Here is a 23,289-nt window from a genome sequence, read left to right on the forward strand (position 1 = left end):
ATCAATCTATTTCTTAGCCAGTACCAGATTGTTTTGATGATTACTGCTTTATAGTACAGTTTAAGATTTAGTACTACTAGGTCACCATCATTCATATTTTTTTCATCAATTCTCTTGGTAATCTTGATCTTTCGTTCTTCCATATTAATTTTTAAATTATTATTCCTAGTTCTGTAAAAGTTTTTTGGAAGTTTGATTGGTATGGCTCAACTTCTTTTTATGTGTTTTTCTCCCTCAAGATTCTTGCTGTGAATTGGTCCAATGTTTTTTAAGACAATTTGAAACTCTGCCCAAAATGTGAATATTCTTTTTCCCAGAAATATCACTACTAGATCTATATATCAAAGAGATCAAAGAAAGAGAGGAAAAACTTATACATACATACAGAAAATATAGCATCTTTTTGTTGTTGCAAAGAATTGGAAACTGAGGAATATGTATGAATTGGAGAATGGATAAACAAATTATTGTAGATTGATGTGATGTAAGAATTATGCAGTAAGAAATGATGAAGGTGATTATTTCTGAGAAACCCAGAATGTACCAATGCAAAGTAAGTGAGAAGAACCAGCAATAACAATGATATTGTAAAGATAAAACAATTTAAAGGAGTTGGAAAATATGATCAACATAATAATAATTAAATATAATATATATTAGTTTTGTTTTTCATGCTTTCTCAATGAAGCAGAGGGAAGGAGAAGTGCAAGCAAGAAAATTCAGAACTGAAAAAAAAAATTAAAAGAATATCAACTCCTTGAAGGCATGAACTATCTTTCCTTTCGCTTTTATTTGTATTTTTATTGCTTAATACAGTGCCTGTCTGTCACATTGTTGTTGTTTTTTGGTCCTTCATTTTTGAAGAGGACCAATAATATCACAGGTTAGGATTTTGCCTTCCATGTGAATTGGATTTTAAGTGAGGCAGAGTTGCACAAAGTCATCAACCTCAGTTTTTCTTCTAGTCATCAAAGCCAATTGCAAATCAAAAGTCAAGATGACTGGAGATGACCCAGGATAAAGTGGAGACCTTGGCATATTTATGACTGACCAAGCTCTAAGCTCTCTCCAGCATCTCCTCCAACTACCTTCATGGACATTAGAAAAAATTGTTCTCATCCAACCATTCCACAGGGGAAAATCTTCATATGCCTGGAGTAGACATCCCTCTAATTCATTGATGAGTTTGAGGACTATTAATTATTCTCAACCTGGACCAGCCCATCTGCTGAGATGGTTTTACCAGGGTATGCAACTGTACATACTACAACTTCTTGAGACCACAGGTGAGAATTGGGGCACAGGTAGATACCAAAGGTGGATGGGCAGCTCTAAAAAAGTTTTAGCAAGCCCTTATAAGAGGTATTAATCTTCCCTGAATACTCGGCCCCAAAAGCTTGTTGACTTGTTGATTTCCAGAATTGTAATGATAACTAACATTTATAAGGTTCTTTAAGACTTTAAAAGTACTTTTAGTGCATTATTATGTTTAAATATCAAAACCACCCTATGAGATGTGTATTAGTAATAAATTCTGGTGACTCAGTGATGCACAGGAAACTAAGCAGGAATTAAAGAAGAGACAACAAAAGAAGGTGAGAAGCCAGAATCGAGATACCAACAAAATACAGTCAAATTCCAAAAGTTAGCTAGAATGAATGGTAAGTACAGATTGAATACTGACTTTTAAGTGACACTTTTCAACAAAAAATCTAATAGCACAAAAGACAGATAAATTCTCTTAGCCTAGTTTCAGACAGTTTATATCAATTTAAAATATAGTCACAAACACATTTAGCCTAATTGAGCATGGTTGAAAGTTTAATATAGTCCAATATGCTGTTGTAGGTTTTGTAAAGAGCAGTATTGAGCATCAAGGAGCCTGTATGTCCCAGGTTGTGGAACTGCTGAGATAATCTTTCAGAACTTCAGTTTCACAGAATTAGATCTAGCAAATCTTTCAGTCACAAGCCATTTAACCACAGGAATGTAGAGCCAGCCATGGGAAAGTGAAAGTAATGAACAAAATGAATTTGAATACAATTTAAAGACTACTTTTTCCCCCCTAAATTACTTGATGGTTGAAGAAAAATGCTTGGGAATCAACCACAGTAAAAGCTTCCTATTTAAAAACTGTATTGCTTAAACTAGTGAGAGGACAAGCTCCATAAAAGATATACATTTCTGTATTCTTGATAAAGCTTAACAAAAAGCTTTGCACATAGTTGCCCCTCAATAAATATTTGCTGAAAACTGGAAGGGATAGCTAAAAACACTGAATAACTGTTGTACCAGTCTTTGAAAAGATCTCAGGTTGGGAGAATGGGATAACTTGAAGAAGATGGAGATAAATAGAAATAAGTATAAAATGCTTCATTCAGATTTTAAAAATCAACTACATTGTTTAAGATACAGAAATTTTAGGGAAAATATTTAAGGCTTATAGTTGCCTACAAGTTCAATATATGTTTAAAAAGTTAATTAACCTTAGCTTCATTAATAGAAACATGATATAAGCATCAAATATGTTCTGCACTGTTGAGACCACATTTGAATCAATGTGATCTTTTTTTTAGGTTACCATATTTTAAATGGGAAATTAATAAAAATGAAGCATATCTCAAACAGAGAAAACAAACTCGTGAAGGGTCTTAGAAAGTATGTCATATAAGAAAGACCAAGAGCTAAGAGAAATACTGAATATCTTATATCTCAACCCCCCCAACTCTTTTTTTTAAAACCCTTACCTTGCCTCTTGGAGTCAATAAGACAGAAGAGTGGTAATGGCTAGGCAATGGGGGTCAAGTGACTTGCCCAGGGTCACATGGCTAGCAAGTGAGCCCAAATTTGAACCTAGGACCTCCCATCTCTAGGCCTGGCTCTCAATCAACTGGGCCACCCAGCTGCTCCCCCCCCCCTTTTTATAGTTGAGAAAACCAAGGCCCAGTGAGGTTAAATGACATGCCTATGGCCACACAGATTGTAAGTAGCCAAGATGGAATAGAAACCCAAGTTAACTGATTTCTAATCCAATGTCCACTCCACTGCAACAGATTGTCTCAGTAAATTGAAAATAATAGTTTAGTAAAACAGAAGACATGGGAGGATTTGGTATTTGTAGGAAAAATTTGAGAGTTTTAATAATAAAAATTCCTATTTCTATAGATTCTTATTGATTACAAATGCATTCCTCCTATCAACCCAGTAGGCAGATGTTTTGAAGATTATTGTCACCATTTTAGAATTTTAAAAACTAGAAGAATGGTTTGCCCATGGTCACACAAATATTAAGCATTATGGCTAGGATTCAGTTCCAGGTTGCTCTTGCTTCTAAGCTCAGGCTTATGATCAAAGTTACATTTGGTCATAATAAAGGGGAATAGGGACAATTTGTATAGCTCTAGGGGACAAAATTAGACAAAATAGCTAGAAATTATAAACACGCAGATATGGAGCACAACATAGGAGGGTCTTTTTTCTTCCTAAATTTAGACCTGTTCAAATATGAAATGAACTATTTTGTGAAGTAATCATTTACTATTATTATAAATGAGTCTAGATGATCATTGATGGGGAATGTGTAAAGAATCCTAGATTACATGGAAGAGATTCAAACTGTAAGTCTTTTTTCCAACTCTTGAAATTTCACGAATCTAGCTGTGTGCTCTATATTTACTAGAAAATTGCTGCAGTTGACTTTTGGTTGCCACAATAACAGAGTGAGAAACACTTTGAACCCAAGTGGCACCCTGCAAACAACCACAGAAGAACAAAAATGCCTCAAAATGAATACTGCAGCAGCAGAACTAACAGAAGAGGGGAAGAATGTCCTTGCCCAGAACATTGTGGGGAGATAGCAAGGAGATTCATCTCACTGAGTTCTGAAGAGTGAGCACTGACAAAACTTAGATGGGAAACAGCACAAGGAGCACAAGCAGCTTGGTCTAGCCTCAGCAGGAGAAAAGTAGAAGTCAACTCAATACACAATAGGCAGTAGTGGGAGGAAAACTGGTCCACATAGTTCAGCAAGAACAGAGGCTGGGCATAGCACTGCTGGGTTTGTCCCCCAAAGAGATAATAAGGAAAAAGACTTGTACAAGAATATTCATAGCTGCGCTCTTTGTGGTGGCCAAAAATTGGAAAATGAGGGGTTACCCTTCAATTGAGGAATGGCTGAACAAATTGTGGTACATGCTGGTGATGGAATACTATTGTGCTAAAAGGAATAATAAAGTGGAGGAATTCCATGGAGACTGGAACAACCTCCAGGAAGTGATGCAGAGCAAGAGGAGCAGAACCAGGAAAACATTGTACACAGAGACTGATACATTGTGGTACAATCGAAGGTGATGGACTTCTCTACTAGGGACAATGCGGTGATCTTGAACAACTTGGAAGGCGAACTCTGAGAAAGAACAATATCCACATCCAGAAAAAGAACTGTGGGAGGAAAAACACTGAGGAAAAACAACTGCTTGATTATATGGGTTCAAGGGAATATGGTTGGGGATATAGACTCTAAATGAACATCCTAGAACAAACATCAACAACATAGAAATAGGTTCTGATCAAAACTGAGGGAAGGGGTGGGGGGAGGGGAGAGAAAGAATATGATTCTTGTAACCAAGGAATAATGTTCTAAATTGACTAAATACATTTTTCAAAAAGAAGAAGAAGAAGAACAGAGGCTGGAGGGGCAGCTGGGAGGCTCAGTAGACTGAAAGTCAGACCCAGAAATGGGAGGTCATGGGTTCAAATCCAGCCTCAGACACTTCCCAGCTGTGTGACCCTGGGAAAAGGAAGAAAGAAGGAATAGTTGTGAGGGGGACTATCCCCACTGGAAAGCTGGGAACTAAACAATTTATAATGTGGCAGGAGACTTTGTGTAATTAGACTTTCTTTCTTTCTGTCTTTCTTTCTTTTTGTCTGTCTGTCTGTCTGTCTGTCTTTCATTCTTTCTTTTCTTTCTTTCTTCCTTTCTTTCTTTCTGTCTGTCTGTCTGTCTGTCTTTCATTCTTTCTTTCTCTCCTCTCTTTCTCTCTTTTATTTTTCACTTTAGTTTTATTTGTGTTTTTATTTGGGGATTTTGTTTATTTTATGAGTATTCTCTTACAGCAATGACTAATATGGAAGTATGGTTTTACATGATAATACATATTGTGAACAAGGAAATGGCCAAGAGCAAGGGAAACCTGAAATTTGAAGAAGATGCTTCTGGAGGGGCAAATGGAACATTCAGAACCTGAGGGGGATGGGAGAGTTCCATGAAGATTCAAAAAAACTGTTGGAGCCATAGAGATTTCTCATCTTTTTATCTAAGACAGAGAGCTGGATAGAAGAGATAACTCTTCTCAAAACCCTTTTGCCTGACTGAACTGAATGAAGTTTCTTGCCCAACTGGATAACCCTTGGACTATATTTTTTTCCCTTAGGGGAACTCAGAGCTATATTCCTTGAAGAGAGTTTTGGTCAAGCCCTCAAAAGTTGCCACAGGAAAGAGATAGTAGGGACCTCCCTTTTTCCCTCTACGCTCTCCCTTTTCCTTTCAAAATAAATTAGATACTTTGAATTATAAAAAATTGATTCAGAATCTATGTAATAGAAGGGGGATTTTCAATTCATCAAAAGAAGAAAGCTGTGGAGTAGACTTACCCCTTGGTCTGGACTGACTAACTCCATTAAAGCTTCTCAGCTTAGTGGAGGAAGAGGAAGTGTCACACAGAACTCAGTCCTAAAAAAAACAGCTGCTCTCTGGTTCCTTCATCTTTAAGTTCCCCTTGCTATTATAATATATAACCCAGATCAAATTGCTTACCATCTCCAGGAAGGAGGTGGAAAAGGGGGAAGGAAGAAATTTGGCTCTTCTAAGTTCAGAAAATATATGTTTAAAATTGTTATTACATGTAAATGGGAAAATAAATTTTTAAACGAAACATATCATTCTTCACTTTATTTCCTTCATGAATTTTTCCACAGCATAAGCAATATGTATCTTGTTTCACATGACAAACAAGGAAACATGCATTATATGATCATATATTTACAACCTATATTTTAAAAAAAAGAAAATTATCAACATGATTATTTGTAGGTTTTAAATCATCAAACCTCTTGTGATTTGGAATATTTTATGTTAGAGATAATAATAGTCTTCACACAATTGCCAAGTACATGTGAGTATCCATTGCCAAATATAGTACTATTTATTTTAGAGAATACCAAGAAAATAGTGAATTCAAGTGAAAATAATTGATCTTTTTCAACATATTTTAGTCTCAGAATTTTAAGTTCATAAAAAGATTATAATAAATGCTTTTTCTTTTACTCATACCCACTCACATTTAAGTATTTTCCAGTAAATATACATAACAAAAAAGTAGACACAATCTTTATCCTTCTATATCTTAATTTCACTCCAGACTTTTATTTCTTCTTCCCCGTTTCTAAGATCAGTATTTTTCCCAGTACCCCTCCACTGAGCCATCTAGCTGTACCCGCCTCTCCCAGCCAATAGCCTTTCAAGGGAGATTGTATTTGTTATATGGATGACTAAAAAGGATAATTTCTAAAAAAACTGGCTAAGTTCCAGATCTAGAAACACAGTTTTCCACTTTCCCTGTTTTCTATGTTTTATTAATTTCTCTTTCCACTAAGCGGATTCACAAACATAGTTTCTCATATTAGTCTGGAAGATGGAGAAGGTATAGTATGAACTTGGTTAAACAGCTTAGCCTGAAATTAATGAAATTTTTTAAACTGTTTTTAAGGACAAACTAATGGCTAATTTTTAAAATTGGTTCCAAGCTGAGACCTTGTATAATAGTTACAGTTCTGAGGGAAAAAAAATTTGTATGCTTCAGTTATGACCTTCTGAAAATGAAGCTAGTCCATTAATTGTAACAGTGCCAATATAGTAACAAGAAAATTAAAATATGTATAAACCAAACAATTTCAATACCTCTTAACTACTCTATTTGAAATTAAACTTTTTCTAGTGTACTTTTGGTATCAAATCATACAGATTTAAATGCTAAAACACAGAGTCAAAAAGTCCCAAAGTTAAATAAAATGAATTCTACTTCAATAGCTTAAGCTTTGGATACCATTTTTGTGACAGAAATTGGGCAAAGAATTAAAAAAAATTCCTTGAAGATGTGTTTGTAAGAAATTTTTTTTAATTTTTAAAATAATTTTAATAACAAATCTTAAGTTTTCTGAAGTTATATGATCCATATTTGTTTCCCTTCTTCCTCCCCCAATTTAAAAATATTATAGCTTAAGTCAAAATAACTTTTAGCAGCTTTATTTACAAAGAGGTGGAAAGAGTGAAAGTGGGAAAATATAGATAAAGAGACCAAAAGTACTGCCTAGCTATAAAATATGCTCAGTTTAATCTTAATGTCTCCAGACCTTAAATGTGAATCCTAAAGTGAAGTCTCACCAGAATCCAAAGTCCTAATTAGGAAGCTGAAATCAAAAGAGCCAGGAGACATTGAAGAATCTCCCAAGAACCCTCAGTTCACATGAGGCTTAGACCACCAAGAATCTCACCAGGACTGGCTCTGAAGGAAGGGTCCCACTGAAGAGGCAATGAGCAGAGAGGGTCTCCTCACCGAAGAACCAAGGAAGGAATCACTTCACTCACCACCGCAAGCCAATGCAGGATCCAGGGAAAGAGTCTCCTCCTCTAGTCAGGCTTACCAACCCCAAGAGAGGGACTGAATCCTTGACATTAAAGCAGTTTTCTTGATGTCACTTCCTGTCACTCCCCACTTTACAGGAACCAATCACAGTGTTTCAATTTGCCTAGCACTGACCAATGGATGGAGGCGTGGCCTCCGGAGCTGTTAACCACTCTAGCAAGTGATTTCTGAATTTTCATACTTAGTGGAAAGGTACAAAGTAGGGGTACTTAAGTTTTTGATTGATTAACTTAAAAGTTGCTTATTGATAGATTAAAAAAGAGTCTGATTCACTCTTCACAAAAATGATAAGGGTGAGGCCATTGGGGTTAAGTAAATTGCTCAGGGTCACACAGTTTGGGAAGTAATTGAGGTCACATTTGAACCCCAAACCTTCCATCTCTAAGCATGACTTAATCCACTGAGTTACCCAGCTGTCCCATAGGTAGGTACTATTGTTATCCACACTTTACAGATGAAGCAACTGAGGCAGACAGACATTTAGGGATTTCTTCAAGTCCATACAACCAGCAAGAGTGCTGGACTTAAATGTTATTCTTTAAACAATACCATGAATACATTTCTCTTGGCCTATTATTTAGAATAACCCTGGCTCTTCCCATGCCCATCCCAATTCTGGCCCATCAACCATGGCCCTATTTTAAGTTCTCCTTTGCCAAAGGTAATAATAACAACAGCTACCATTGTATAGCATATTTATCATTAAAAATCTTGTGAGGGGTCAGTGAGGTGTGTCAGTAGATTAAAAAGCCAGGCCTGTAGACTAGAGATCTTGGGTTCAAAGCTGGCCTCAGAAACTTCCTAGCTGCATGACCTGGGATGAGCCACTGAACTCCCATTGCCTAGTCCTTAACCACTCTTCTGCCCTTGGAACCGATACCTGGTATCGATTCTAAGACAGAAGGCAAAGATTTTTTTTAAATAAACATAAAAATTGTGTGAGGTCACTGGTACAAGTTTTAGTATTCCCATTTTACAGAAGAAGAAACAGATTTATACAGGTTGTGCCTGAATCATGGTCCTAGCTAGTTAGCCAGGAAACATTACAAGATCCAACTGACTCCAAATCTCCTATTTGTGCCACTCCACTCCATTGCCTTTCACAATAACCTCAATGTTTCTACTACCACAGCTTCTTGCAAATGTAAAAAAGCCAAACTCAGTGGGGAAAGTTGACTTCTAGATACAGCAGCATATTGACCTTGTACTTACTCTTGCTGCCACTATGCCAGGAAGGAAGAGGGGAAACAAGCATTTATTAAATGCCTACCATATACTGTGCACTGTGCAAGACCCTTTACAAGTATTCTCATTTGATCCTCAGCACAATTCTGAATGGCAGGTACTGTTATCCCCATTTTGCAATTGAGGAAACTGAGGCAAATAGAGGTTAAGTGACTTGCTTAGGGTCAAACAACTAGGAAGTTTCTAAGTCAGAATTAGAACTCAGGTCTTCTTCAATCAGGGCTTCTCTCACCTGCCACTTAGCTGCCTTAGGGTGGGGCTGAGGTCAGGTCCCATCAAGGTCTCCACCTTAGAATGTACATATGGATCCCTCCCAATCTGGGGAGCAGAGAGAATGAGAAGCGATGGAAGTTGTGCCAGAGCTGTTAAGTTCCTGCCAAGGCAAAGGTTGGAATGCTGGTGCAAACAAGTCAAGATAAAGAACATGAGAGAACTGTCCAAGAGTTTAATAGACCTCAGGTTCAAGTCTAAGTCAAAGCCAAAAAGGGTCTAGGAGGAAAGTAACTAACAAGAATCACGCTTGAGCTTTAGGTTACCACAGCTCAGAACCAGGCATCATCACAATTTGTGTATTTTTCTATCTAGATTTGGGCAATTAAATTCCCACACTCCAGTTTCCTGAGCTGGAGAGCTCCCTCCATGTTCTCCATGGCAACAGCTGAAACCAACAGCTGCTTTTCTATTTGCCTTTTCTATATTCCCCACCCTGATATCCCCTCTAAGTATTCCCTTAGCAATAGAAGCCTTTTCTGGGGACTGAAAAAAATTTGGTCTGGGGTTCATTAATCAGTAGGCAACCACTCATTAAATCACTAGTAGCATATTACTAATTAGTTTATCAAATCACTTCCCCACAACTGGAGGGTCTGTCTTTCAAATATGGTCCTAAGTGTGTCTACTTTCAGTCTGCTGGAAGACCTGGGTAGCTGAGGAAATACTTTTTTTTTTTGAAAATTTTATTTAATTAATTAACTTAGAATATTCTTAAATGGTTAAAAGATTTATGTTCTTTCTCTGCCCTTCCCCAAGCCCCCTCCCATAGTCGACATGCAATTTCACTGGGTTTTACATGTGTCAATGATCAAGACCCATTTCCATATGATTGATAATAATTACACTAGGGTGATCATTTAGAGTGTGCATCACCAATCATATCCCCTTGACCCTTGTGATCAAGCAGTTGTTTTTCTTTCGTGTTTCTACTCCCACAGTTCTTTCTCTGAATGTGGATGGCATTCTTTCTCATAAGTCTGAGGAAATACTTCTAATACTATTGGTCTCCCAAAGAAATGAAGGTTGGAAAAATCAGTCACTACAAAGTTCTTGTAGCTGAATGAGACCAGGACAGAACTCAACTACCTTTGAGCTGTGGGGTCAGGCAACCAGTCAGCTATGCCTGTAAGACTTAAGAAAAAGGAGGAAACAAACATTGGGATAACCGATATGACTAAGATACCATAGTGACAATATTGTCTAAGATTTAAATATGCTGTTTGTTTTAGCACTTATTTTTAAATTGTTCCTGGATGATGTTAAGTATTAATTAAAATTATTTTCATGGTATGAATCATATCAGATTTGGAAGGAAGGTCAAATATCATCATCTAATCCGAGTTGAATAGGAAGCCCTGCTCCAAATATTCCCAACAAGTGATGATATACTTTTTCGTAGGGAAAAATTTTAATACCCTCATCTCTCACCAGATGCCCTGAGTATGCAAATACAAAAACTAAAGCAATTTCTACTCTCCTTCATAAAATGTTACAACTAGAATTGGACTCTGAGTACAAGCAGAATAAATTATTAAATACTTCATCCTGAATACCATCGTTCTCTTAACATAGCCTAAAATAGCATTAGCTTTTTGTTTTATTTTTGTTTAGCTTTTCTATTGTATTGCTTTCATTCCACTAAAAACTCCAGATTTCTTTCAGATAAATTGTTATCATGTCATGTGTCCCCCATCTTGTACTTGTGGAAAAAAATTTTTTTTTAACCTTGACTAGCCAGTACAATGAAATGAGCACTGGATCAGAATTAGAATCCTAGATCTGTCACTTATTACTGTTGGGGGAATTTTCAGCCTATTCTTTAAGAACTCAAAAAAAATCTCCTCCACTAAAAAGTTCCATAATTTATTGTTGTTCCTGGGTTGTTTTCGGTTGTGACTGATTCTTTATAGCCCTATTTGAAGTTTTCTTGGCAAAGATATTGGAGCGATTTGCCATTTCCTTCTTTACCTCATTTTAAAGATGAGGAAACTGAGTCAAAGAGGGTTAAATGACTTGTCCGGGTCTACTGCTCTCTCTATTGTGCACCTAGTTTCTTCTAGGTTCATAACACTAGAAGCCAAATAAAGTGAGTTGCAAAACTGAAAGGAAAGAAAATTTATTAGCTTCAGCAACTTTGGCTACACATTTGGGTTATGTTGTTTTTTTCAGTTGTTTTTAGAGGACACAGCCAATCTGCAGCATTCTGTGGCATTTGATTGGCCCAATAACATATTGTCTGTTCTGATGGGAAAACTGGCTAGAAAGCCTCTAATTTGCTTACGAACCTATAAACTTATAAATTCAATTTTAAAACTTCCCTGATTAAGCTCAAGGCATACCTCAAGTTATACTACTAATTACTGTCTGGCTTTGTTAGTAAATGCAAATCCTTATCCTAATCCAATATTCCTTTATTTAATCATCATTACAATGATTGTTTCAGGAAAATATGACAAGTTTGTAGAGTTAAGATTGTTTGCTTAGAGTATTACATGAAGTTAGTTACCTTTCTTATATACATAAATGCTTTTATATTAAACCATGTCATTTAAAAGTAAAACTAGTTCACTCTCTGCTATGTTTCTTTCTTCTCCTAATTGCATTAGAAAACTCTAAGACTCCTGCTACAATGAGATAATACAATTCCTAGTTGTTCAAAGACATTTGGCTGAACAATGCCTAAAAGGGACCTGTTATCTTACAGCAAAATGCGCGCATGTGTCATTGCTTCATTCCACCACAGCTAATGTACTTTTGGCATTCTGAGTTCTGTTGTAGGTATAAGGAAGTCCCTTAGTGATGAATTTTTATATCCTAAATTCCCAGTGAAGAAGATGCTAGGAATCCAGAAAAGAGAGTGAAAAAAAATTTTGAATTAATATTGAACAACATTTGTGGGTAGAAAAATGAATCTTTTTTTAACCATTGTGACTATTTTACTTGATTGTAATGAGGAGCTCAAGTAGAATGAAACACTTAATGTTTATAAATCACTTTAAAGGTATAAAGAACTAGATGGATTGCTAGGTAGTGGTTATTGTTGTTAGTATAGTGAGTTTAAAATCCATACTCATTTATTGTATAACTACTAATCATAATTCATTGTGTTTGCTTTCACACTGATGCTTTTCAATTAGGAGAGCTGGGTCCAAGAGCAGTAATTCTCTTAGAGCAGTGGTTCCCAAAGTATGATTGAAGACCCATGAGGATCCTTGAGACCTGGTAGGTTGACTACGAGATCAAAAGTATTTTTTAAAAAAAACCTTTACCTTCTGTCTTAGTATTAATTTTTAGACAGAAAAGCAGCAAGGAATAGGCAGAGTTAAGTAACTTGTTCAGGATCACACAGGAAGTGTCTAAAGCCATATTTGAACCCAGGTTCTTCCAACTTCAGGCTTGATGCTCTATCCACTGTGCTAACCAGCTTCTCCTAAAACTGTTTTCATAATAATATTAGGAGGCTTTAATTTTGGAAATTATAGGCACTGAGAAATATAACCTTCATAAACAAATGCTCTTTGGAAAGATCCTCAACAATTTTTTTTAAAACCCTTAGCTTCTGTCTTACAATCTAAACTAAGTATTGGTTTCAAAGTAGAAGAATGGTAAGAACTAGCTCTTCTCAAGTGTCTGAGTTCAGCCCAAAGATTTCTTAGTGTTTTTAACCTGGAAAAACACAGAACTACCCAAAGTGGTTACAAAGAATACACCTTTAATCAGGACAAGGGAGACAGTGCTCTTGTGGCCATCACACAGACACATGAATACCACACTGAGCTAAGCTGTGAGACTGGGAATAAAGTCTTTGGGAAAATGCACTATGAATGGGAATTTCCATCATGGGACTTTCCATCAAACTGAAGAACTTGGGGTCTTACTGGAGAGAAAATAGGAAAGGAAGGACAACTGACTGGCTTATATGGGGACAAGGGAAGGAAGATTCCAATCGAAGACTAGATTACCTGGGAGAGTCCTAGATATAATGGGAGAAACTTCTAAGACAAAAAGATACTTAATGTTAGATTAGGGTGAGAACATTCGGTACTTGTGGGTTTCATAAAACAAGGTTGTAAGTGCACATTTTTAAATCAGAAGGTTGAAAAATCATTGCTCTAGAATGGAGGACACGGTTTCTAATGTTCATTATGGCAGTGGAGGAGACTGTGGAAGAGATGACCAGAGAATACTTGGAAAGGGAAGACCATAAGAATTAGATATCTTTCATTTGTCAGAGTTCTTCTCTGTGAGGAGCTAGGTACTATGGTAGATGGACTGTTGAATGCCAGGCAATCAGTTCAAATCCTTCCTCAGACACCTACTAGCTATGTGATCATGGACAAGTCACTGAGCTCTATTTGCTTCAGTTTCTACATTGATAAAATGCTAATAATAATAGCAACTACCTCCCCAGAGTGGTTTAGGGAGAAAATAGGATAATATACATAAAACGCTTTCAAACCTTAAGGTGCTATATACTAGGTAGTATTAATGAAAAATCTTATTATGGTTATCTGGTATTCATATTTATTCTGAGTAAATTTCTTATCTTTTTTTTTTGAAACATTAGTGAACTACCTATTTCATTGATTCCTAAGAATGTGTTTTAAAAAAGATCTAAAGAAAGACTTAGAGCCTATTTGGAGCGATCTCAGATGATTTATAGGTCATGTGGACAAGAGCAGCACCAGATGACAATGTATAGATGGGTTGTGATGAGCACTGTTGAAGGGAAGTATCCACAAAGATGAGATCACGCACCTATTTAAACTTTAGAGCATGTTTCACAAACATAGTTCAACCTTTTGACACTTCTCTACTCACATAAATCTTTGAAGCATATTGCCAGAAAGACTAATCTAATAAATTGTCATAGCTACCACTCAGAGTCCCACAAAGCTTTGTGGTTATAGAGATGAGAGGAATCTAAAAAGGTCTCTTAAAGAAGAAAATTCTCCTAAAAGGAGATAGAGGTTCCAAGAGGCACAGGTGAGTAGGAACAGTCTTCTAGACATGCTATATGGGCTATTCAAGGCCCAGAGGTAGAAGATAATGGCATCTTTGTTTTAGGAAACCCTCAAGGACTCCTGGATCACTCTAGGTAGGATTAGTAGGTTTGCACTAGACCAGTGATGGAGAACCTTTTCGAGAATTTAAAGACTGAGTACCCAAACTGCAATCCTCACTCCACATGTGAGCCCTACCCTCCCTTACCCAGATATGGTGGGAGGAAGCACTGTGGGCAGAGATATGGGTGATAAGAGAAATGTCCTGTGACATGAGGAGAGTGGGAAGGGAGTAGCCCCCTCTGGCACTTGTGCCATAGATCAATCATGGCCCTAGACTGAACAATGAGCCATCAAGTACCCACTGATCTCATCCTGGATAGGATGAGTGGATATAGTACCTTTTGTCTTAGAAATTTCTCCCATTGTATTTAGGTCTCTCCCAGGCTGGCTAGAATCCTTCTTCCCTAGCCACTTTTTTTTTTAACCCTTACCTTCTGTCTTGGAGTCAGTACTGTGTATTGGTTCCAAGGCAGAAGAGTGGTAAGGGCTAGGCAATGGGGGTTAAGTGACTTGCCCAGGGTCACACATCTGATAAGTGTCTGAGGCCATTTGAACCCAGGACCTCCTGCCTCTAGGCCTGGCTCTCAATCCACTGAGTGTAAAGATTAAAATTTGGGTAAACTGAGGCAGGTAGAAATTAGTTTCTCTCTGCAAGGAGTATTATATTTTGAGAGGTTTATTAAAGGTTGAGAATTTAATAAAATACAAGTAAGAAAGGCACGTGCTAGGTGGGCTAAGAGGCCCAATTCAATTTCACTCACATCATTAGAGACGCATCTGCTCCGAAGCGGAAGTAGAAAAGAGGCCCTCAGTAGGCGGAGAACTCCTTTAAATAATAATTTGCTCTTGGCCCAGGTGAGAATTCAGTGAGATTACAAAGCATTCTGGGGAAGTGGAGTAAAGACTTCTGGGGATTGAAGTCCTGGTTTCAAGTCTCCATTTTTACATGAGCTACCCAGCTGCCCCCCTTAGCCACCTTTTAAGCCAATCATTTGTCCTTCCTTTCTTCTATTCCCTAAAGAGTAATAAGACCCCAAGTTCTTCAGTTTGATTAAAGTCACATGATGAAAATTCCTGCATTTTCCCAGGGACATTATTCCCAGAGTCTTAGAGCTTAGATATGGTGTGCTGTGCATGACTCTGTGTGGTGTCCATAAGAGCACTCTCTCCCTTGTCCTGATTAAAGATGTATTCTTTGTTACTGCTTTGTGGTTTTGTATTTTCCAGATTAACAATAGAATGTCATATAAGAGGAATAGCAAGAAGATCAGATTGACTCCAGTATAGAGTAAATAGAGGGGGAGTAATGTTTAATAAGCTTGGAATGACAGGGATAGCTACATTGTGAAGAGCTTTAATTGCCTAAAAGAAGACTATATCTTTTATCCTAAAGGTTTTGAAGAGCCACAGAAGTTTAAACAGAAATGATATGGTTAAACCCTGTGGACTAGAAATTTAGCAAACAATTTGGAATTATCATTTTGGGAAGCTGTGTAGAGAATCAATTGGAGAAAGGTGAGACTGAGACAAGGAGGTTATTTAAATAGTCCAAGAGAGGTTTGATGAAGTTCTAAGCCAAGACAGTTGTGTTACAAATAAAAAGAAGAGAACTGATAGAAGAGATGTTGAGGAGGTGACATGACCACCACGTGGCAATCCATTGGATATGCAGGGTGAATGAGAATGAAGATTTGAGGATGATTCCTCATTTATAAACCTCAGTGTCTGTAAGACGAGTGGTGCTCTTGACAAAAGAGATAAATTAGGAGGAGGAGTGGGATTGGGGGAAGGAAATAAAGTCTGCTTTGAATGTCATTAGAGTAATCTATAGGACATTCAAGTGAATCTTGGTTAGCAAGTAGCGAACTTAGAGAGAAATACAAGCTGGAGATGTAGATTTGGGAAATACCTCTCAGATGATACAGATGATAGTGGAATCCATAATATCTAATGAGATCACCAAAAGAGAAAAATGAAGGGAGAACAGGAGAGAGTTCAAGATAATGCCCTACAGTGCAACCAGGAGTAAGATTCAGTATATGAAGAGAACGACTAGCATATGTGTATGGGAAAGAGCAAGAGAAAGGAGAGCCTTCTAGCTAAAAAAACTTTTTATGAGGCAGCAGTTTCTGAAAATTAGCCCAGGCTCCCAAACTCTATACTTTCCTATTGCCATCTAATGTATTGCCACCCTCTCGGTCACCTAGGTCTTCAGTCTGTGTCATTCTCACTTTTCACTCTCATTCATACTTTCCCCTCCTCACGATAGTGGGACAGTGAAATTTTCTCAATGGAAATTTCCCATAGATATTTTTTGGTCTTGGAAAATCCATGGTTCTTTGAACATAAAACTACATGGGAAGCAATTTTCTCAGATGCCTGATCTACTCTCTATACACAAGTAAATTCAGTTCATATTTATTCATTGTCTGCATGGAATCTTGCATTATATTAAGTCCACTAAAGCATCCTTCAATCATCCTAAAAGGTCATCTTTTTAAATGCTATATTCTCTAAAAGATGCCACAGTCCCCAAACCAATCTCAAGTCAGCTCTTAATCTGGTTCACTACTCAAAACTAAAGTGGCCAGAAGGCATAAATTAGGAGATGACTAAACAAGTTGAGATACACAGACTCACTGGAAAATGCTGTAAGAAACAATGAAAAAAAACATGGAAAGACTTATGGAAATAAAGAACTGATGCTAAGTGAAATAAGCAGGACCAAAATAATATATACAATGACTACAACAATGAAAATAAGAAAAATAACAAAACAGTTGAATCTGAGCACTTTGAATTTTTAGACCAGGTTTGGCTCTGTCAAGATAATTTTAGGGTTGTGACTTAAAATCTAGATTTAATTGGTTGCTGGGGAAAATCCCAAATAAAATACCCAAGTCAGTCTGGAAATTTATGGCAATTTAATTAATATAGAGGGAAGGAATTTAAGGAGAAGGAGGGAAAAGGATATAGGATTTCTCCTGTCTGTCCTGTGCCAGGGGGAGTTTAAAATTCCCACCTCTAGGTCTCTGAAGAAGATTAGAAGCTTCTAAGGGGATAAAGTTGGAAAAGTAAAGGAGGAAACTCAGCCAGAAACTCACCACCGAACCGGACAAATAGCTTGTAGCCATGCTAAAATGCCGAAAGGCCAGCACACTGCTCTTAGCTAACTCTCCACCACCAATCAGGGAAATTTTCTAAATTTTCACATCTACCAATCATATCAAAGACTTTTCTCCAGGACTGCCCATACTTTTAGTTCTCATCTTCTTTGATTTGATTATATCTTTAGAGTTACTTAACACTTCTTTGTTAAGCTCACCTTTTGTGAGTTACTTGACCTTCTTGTGATTAATTTAACCTTTATAGTTACTTAACACCTTTTTGTATTAAGATCTAAAAATTGACTTAGCTTAAAATTCTAGCTTCACTATAAGGTGAGAACTAAATATCTTCATTGTTCAATCAGGAGATTACAACTCTATCTTCCCCTAAAGTATGGTCTAAGTACGGTGGAGTAATTTAGAGTTCCCAAGACATTCCTGATTTTGTTAAACTAAGTATCTTCATTGTTACAAACAGGAAATAGCTAAATCCAATTTTCATAGCCCCCCGAAAAAGAGGTAAGAAAAGCTACTTTGCAAAGATAGAGGACTATTGGTGTTAAATTTTATCAGACTTTTTTGATAGGTGGGTTAGTTTTGCAGAATTGTTTTCCTCCTTTTTAAAAACCTGAAAAAACCTTTTTGGTTTTAAAGTAGAATTGATTCCAAGGTAGAAGAGCAGTAAAGGCTAAGCAATTAGGGTAATGCGACTTACCTAGGGTCACATAGCTTGGAAGTATCTGAGGCTATATTTGAAACCAGGATTTCCCATCTCCAGCCCTGGCTCTTTTGTCCACTGAGCCACCTATCTACCCCAAATTTTAAATCTTTGGTGTAAGGGCTTGCTCTCTTAAAAAAGTAATAAGGAAAGGATGTTTGGAAACAGAGTTGATGTGAAAACAAAGCATATCAATAAAATGTTTTTAATTAAATTTTAAAAAAGGAGCCTATTGGAATAAGAATGAAAGAGTATCATGATGTGAAACAAGGGTAGGTAGTCAATTTACTGTTCATCTTAAGGCAGGCTAAGGAGGTAAAGACAACCATCATTAGCAGCAGCAGCAATATTGACATGAATATATTGTGTGAAGAGTTGTGATTCTCATCAGAAGAACTCTGTGAGGTGAGCATCATAGGTACTATCCCTATTTTATAGATCAGGTAACTGAGGCTTAAAGAATTTAAGTGAATTCCTCAGGGTCCTTTAGCTAGTAAGCCTCAGAGGCAGAACTTGATTCCAAGTTTTTCTGAATCTTCAGTGTAAAGGGTAGAGTCTAGAAAAATATAATTTAGTTGAAGGCCTTTGTTTAGGGCTTTGATTCTGTCTTTTTTTTAAACCCTTGCCTTTCATGTTCGAATCAATACCGTGCACTGGTTCCAAGACAGAAGAATGGCAAGAGCTGGACATTGGGGGTTAAGTGATCTGTCCAGGGTCATACAGCTAGAAAGTAATTGAAGTCAAATTTGAACTCAAGACCTTCCATCTCTATGCCTGGCTCTCAATCCACTGAGCCACTTAACTGCCCCTGATTATATCTTCTTGGTAGGACTATCTTTATATGTATATTTTTACTTTAGCATTCCATTCTTCAGTTTATTGGCCAGGCTATAGCAGTAGCAAAATTTAGACCTATCCAGAGCCAAAATGGCCTCATGTTTTGGTCCATTAGCTGAGTTACAATATAAAAGTAGTGACCTAGGAGTGTGAAGAATCCTACAAACATAGATGTCCCACAGAGTAATATAATGAGGCCTTTTAAAGGTATGTCCTCTAGTGCAAGAATCCAGAATAAAAATACCTTCTGCCCAAAGCAGACTGTTACTAGGGAAGACAGAATGGCACAATGGAAAGAACACTGACTAGGCCAGAATGTCAAAGGCCTGAATTATATATAATCCTAGCTTTTCCACTCTCTAGGCATGTAACTTCTGGAAAATATTTTCCTACCTAGGCCTCAGTTTCCGCATCTGTAAAAGGAGAGTGAACCAGAAAATCTTTAGGTACCATTCCACTTCAAAAGTCAAGAAGGCTGTTTGAAAAGGATAGTTGTCATTCGTCAAAAGAGAATTGCCATACATGAAGTAGGTACTTTGATGACATTTTCAATGTAATAGTTATAGATAGGCATGTAGTTTCTAAATGCTCCTCCTGAAAGCTATTAAAGGATTTCTGATTAAGATTACTTCATGAGTGGTTCTAGGAAAACCCTGTTATTTTCCACAGTTCCAATCCTGATTTCCTGAACTCCTCCACCATTCCCTACTAGCCTTCTCACTTTGGCAGATGCCTCCTCCCCTGGTGGCTTTCTCATCCTGAAAAATCTCTAAGCTCCTTCCTGTAACAGTTAAAATTTAGAGGAGATGGGGAGACTGAGGCAGGTAGAAATTAGTTTCTCTCTGCAAGGAGTATTATATTTTTTAGAGGTTTATTGAAGATTAAGGATTAAAGAAAATACAGGATAAGAGACACGTGTCCAGGCCACAGAGAGGCCTAGACACAACCTCACCTACATTATGAAAAAAACCCACGCCTGCCCCAAAACGGAAGTCCCAGCCTCTCAAAAGCCTTTGAATCAGTTTAAATACCTTCTCGATCTCGGCCCAGGTGAGATTACAGGGCATTCTGGGGAAGTGGAGCAAGGCTTATGGGGATTGTAGTCCTGTATTCGAGTCTATTTTTTACATTCCATTGGCTTTCTGATTGTTGAGTCTTCCTCTATCTTTAACCTCCATTTGAAGGAAGTGTCCAAGCTAGCCATGCTCACTCCTTCAGTCCTCTCTGGGTTTGGCTTGAATATTATCCTCTTTTCCTAGAGTTTTTCACCTCCTTTTTTACATATTATGTTTCCTCATTACAACTTGAGGGCAGAGAATTCCTTCTCTTTTTGTTTGTATTTGTACTTCCAGAGCTTTGCACAATGTTTGACTCATTGTAAATGCTGAATAAAAGCTTGACTTGCAGAAGACCAAATGAAACAGAGCCTTAAAAAACAACAACAACCACCTCTGAGTTATTCTATCACAGTAAGGATATCTATGATAGGATATGGTGAATATGATGGGCTATGATGCGAGAGGATAATATGATAGGATTAGTGTTTACTTGACTCCGCTTCTTTCCTCCCACTCAGAACATGGGGAGACTTTACTTAAGAAAAGCTGCTCCCGACAGGCCCCAGCTTCCCTGACACAGCTTCCTGGTCTTCTGGGGACATCAAAGTCCCAGCCACTCTGCCACCTATTCCCATATCATGATGAGAGCCAGATGCATTTGCATGAGGAAACAAGGGCAGCTTTGTCTACCAAAGTGGAAGCAAAGTGCCACCAGACCCTTCCAGTGTGTAAGGGCAAAGTCAGCCTCCCTGGTCAAATGTTCAATGACTTGTGGGTGAATTGTTTCATCTCAAAACTGAATCTGAACTAAGAAAGTGCTCCTATTAGAACACGATAGTACAAGAGAGACTGGCCATTCCAGGAGGTCTACGCCTCTGAGTAATTGGCAGCATAAGGAAATTGGGTGAATTCTGGAAATGCTATCTAGGAGAGGAGCCTAAAACCAGCTCCGGATCCTTGTGCTAGCAGAGGCATGATGTCAGAGGCTGAGGACCTCTGGAGAGGGGACTGCATGGAAAACAAATAGTAGCAGTTCCACGACAGTCTGAGGATGACTTATGAGAACAGCCTGAAACAAATATTATCCCAGGCAGAGACTAGAAGCTGAAACCCCCCCCCCCCCACACACACACACACTTCCCTTAGGTAATTGCACAAGGAAATAAATAAATAAAGCTGATAGGAACAGAGACCCGTGAGGGGGATGCCTCCCAAGAAGAACAAACACTGAGGGACTGAAACAGTGTCCAGGGCTTAGTACCAAAGCTACCTCTACTGCCAGCTCTAAACCAGAACCTAGAAGAAAGCAAGGTTGCCCAAGCAGCCTGTTATTCAGGGATCACAACTTACTCAATTCCTAACTAGACTAACGCGGGCAAGAACCAGGAGGCAACACTTGGGCTTAACTACCCTACCCACCAGTGCAGGAAGAGGCAGGACCTGGTTCTGGCCACAAAGTTCTAATACAAGAACTAAAGCCATAGATATAAGTAGGTGTTTAAAGTAAATAAAGACCTTTCTATAATTCCAGATTCTACTGAAGGAATTCCATGGGGACTGGAACAACCTCCAGGAAGTGATGCAGAGCGAGAGGAGCAGAACCAGGAGAACATTGTACACAGAGACGGACACATTGTGGTACAATCGTATGTAATGAACTTCTCCATTAGTGGCAATGCAGTGATCCTGAACAACCTGGAGGGATCTATGAGAAAAACCTCTATCCACATTCAGAGGAAACACTGTGGGAGCAAAAACACCAAAGAAAAACAACTGCTTGATTACTGGTCGAGGGGATATGGTTGAGGATGTAGACCCTAAAGGAACATCCTAGTGCAAACATCAACAACATGGAAATAGGTTCTGATCAAGGACATGGGTAAAACTGAGTGGAATTGTGCGTTGGCTACAGGAAGGGGTGGGGGAGATGAGAGAAAAAATATGATTCTTGTAACCAAGGAATAATGTTCTAAATTGACTAATTAAATAAATTTTTCAAAAAAAAATAAAAATATATATAATTCCAGGTTCTATTAAAATAATTAAATCACTTTAAGCCTAATGTCTGCTTGTTTTCTTTTTTCTACAGCATTACAAAATATATTCTTGGTGAAAAATTCGCTGCCTTATCTTATATTTATATCTATCTTTAATTTTAACTCTTGGCCTCTTTGAGACAAAGAGAAAAATCACTTTAATTCAAAACCTTTAGACAACAAAATAGCAAGTTATAGTATGTGAGGTTAGACATGCATTAGAAAGGGAAGTTGAGGAAAGAACAGAATGTCTTCTTGGAATTTCCCTCAGTCAAGATCCTCATTTGGATGATTTCTTTAGAGCCAAGGATTATCCTTCATGTCTTCCTCTTCTACCACTACTCAGTTCTCCCTCTGTGCCATACTTGCTCTACTCTTTCAAATCCAGGTTCAGAAGCACAGTTTCCTCTATTCCCAAATTGCTTTTCTATTTTGTAATTCTAGTGCCTCAATGAGATACAATTTTTTTCTGATTAAGTAAAGTAATCAGAGAAGAGTATAAACAGGGCCTATATACTTCTTGGAATTATTGGCTCTGATTAATTCCAAGAAGTATATAGGCCCTGTTTATACTCTTCTCTGATGATTTTACTTAATCAGAAAAAAAATTGCATCTCATTGAGACACTAGAATTAATCATTAATCTATCAAAAACAACAACAAAAAACTAGCATTATTTTTATTGGAGAAATAATAGAGACCTCTCCAGTAACATCAGGGATAAAGCACTAAGATTCAGAATAGTTCTAGAAAAGCTATCTACAGCAGTAAGAAAGAAAAGAAAACCAAGGGAACAAATAGAATCAAAGAAGAGAAGTTGAATTCTTTTTCAGATGATATACTGTGGAAAAACCTAGAGATTCCTTAAAAAATAAATTTAAATGTTTAATAACTTCATCAAAATAGGATATTTAAAAATCCATAAAAATAATATCTTGCTATATATAATAACTAAATATAGCATGAATAGTTAGAAAAAGAAATTCTCTTCAGAATAACTAATGAGTGTCTAAAATGTTTGGGAATTGATCTACCAAGACATACTCAGGATTTATATAAATACAACTATAAAACAGAAAAGGCTACTGGGAAAACTGGAAATCAGTCAAAGAAATTAGATTTAGATCAACAACTTATAATATTTCCCATAATAAATTCCAAATGTACACATGATACAAATAGAAAAGGTACATCATTTTAAAAATAGAGGGCAATTTAAGGTGATACCTTTCACAATTATGATAAA

At 37.3% G+C, this 23,289-nt stretch overlaps 2 long non-coding RNA genes across 2 annotated transcripts in view; one reads left to right on the plus strand and one right to left on the minus strand.

Annotated features, from left to right (window-relative positions):
* Window positions 1–7,732, minus strand: part of LOC103103878 (uncharacterized) — a 29,126-nt gene extending 21,394 nt beyond the window's left edge. The window contains exon 1 of the long non-coding RNA XR_001629889.2: window positions 7,552–7,732. This is a non-coding gene — a long non-coding RNA (uncharacterized LOC103103878). The remainder of the gene's footprint in view (window positions 1–7,551) is intronic.
* The window catches only part of LOC107652379 (uncharacterized), a 36,709-nt gene extending 14,660 nt beyond the window's left edge, over window positions 1–22,049 (plus strand). Inside the window, exons 2-3 of the long non-coding RNA XR_001629892.2 lie at window positions 12,359–12,443; window positions 21,539–22,049. This is a non-coding gene — a long non-coding RNA (uncharacterized LOC107652379). The remainder of the gene's footprint in view (window positions 1–12,358; window positions 12,444–21,538) is intronic.
* The last annotated feature ends 1,240 nt before the right edge of the window (window positions 22,050–23,289 follow it).

Source organism: Monodelphis domestica, chromosome 4 (genome assembly GCF_027887165.1).
Source record: "Monodelphis domestica isolate mMonDom1 chromosome 4, mMonDom1.pri, whole genome shotgun sequence".
NCBI lineage: Eukaryota > Metazoa > Chordata > Mammalia > Didelphimorphia > Didelphidae > Monodelphis > Monodelphis domestica.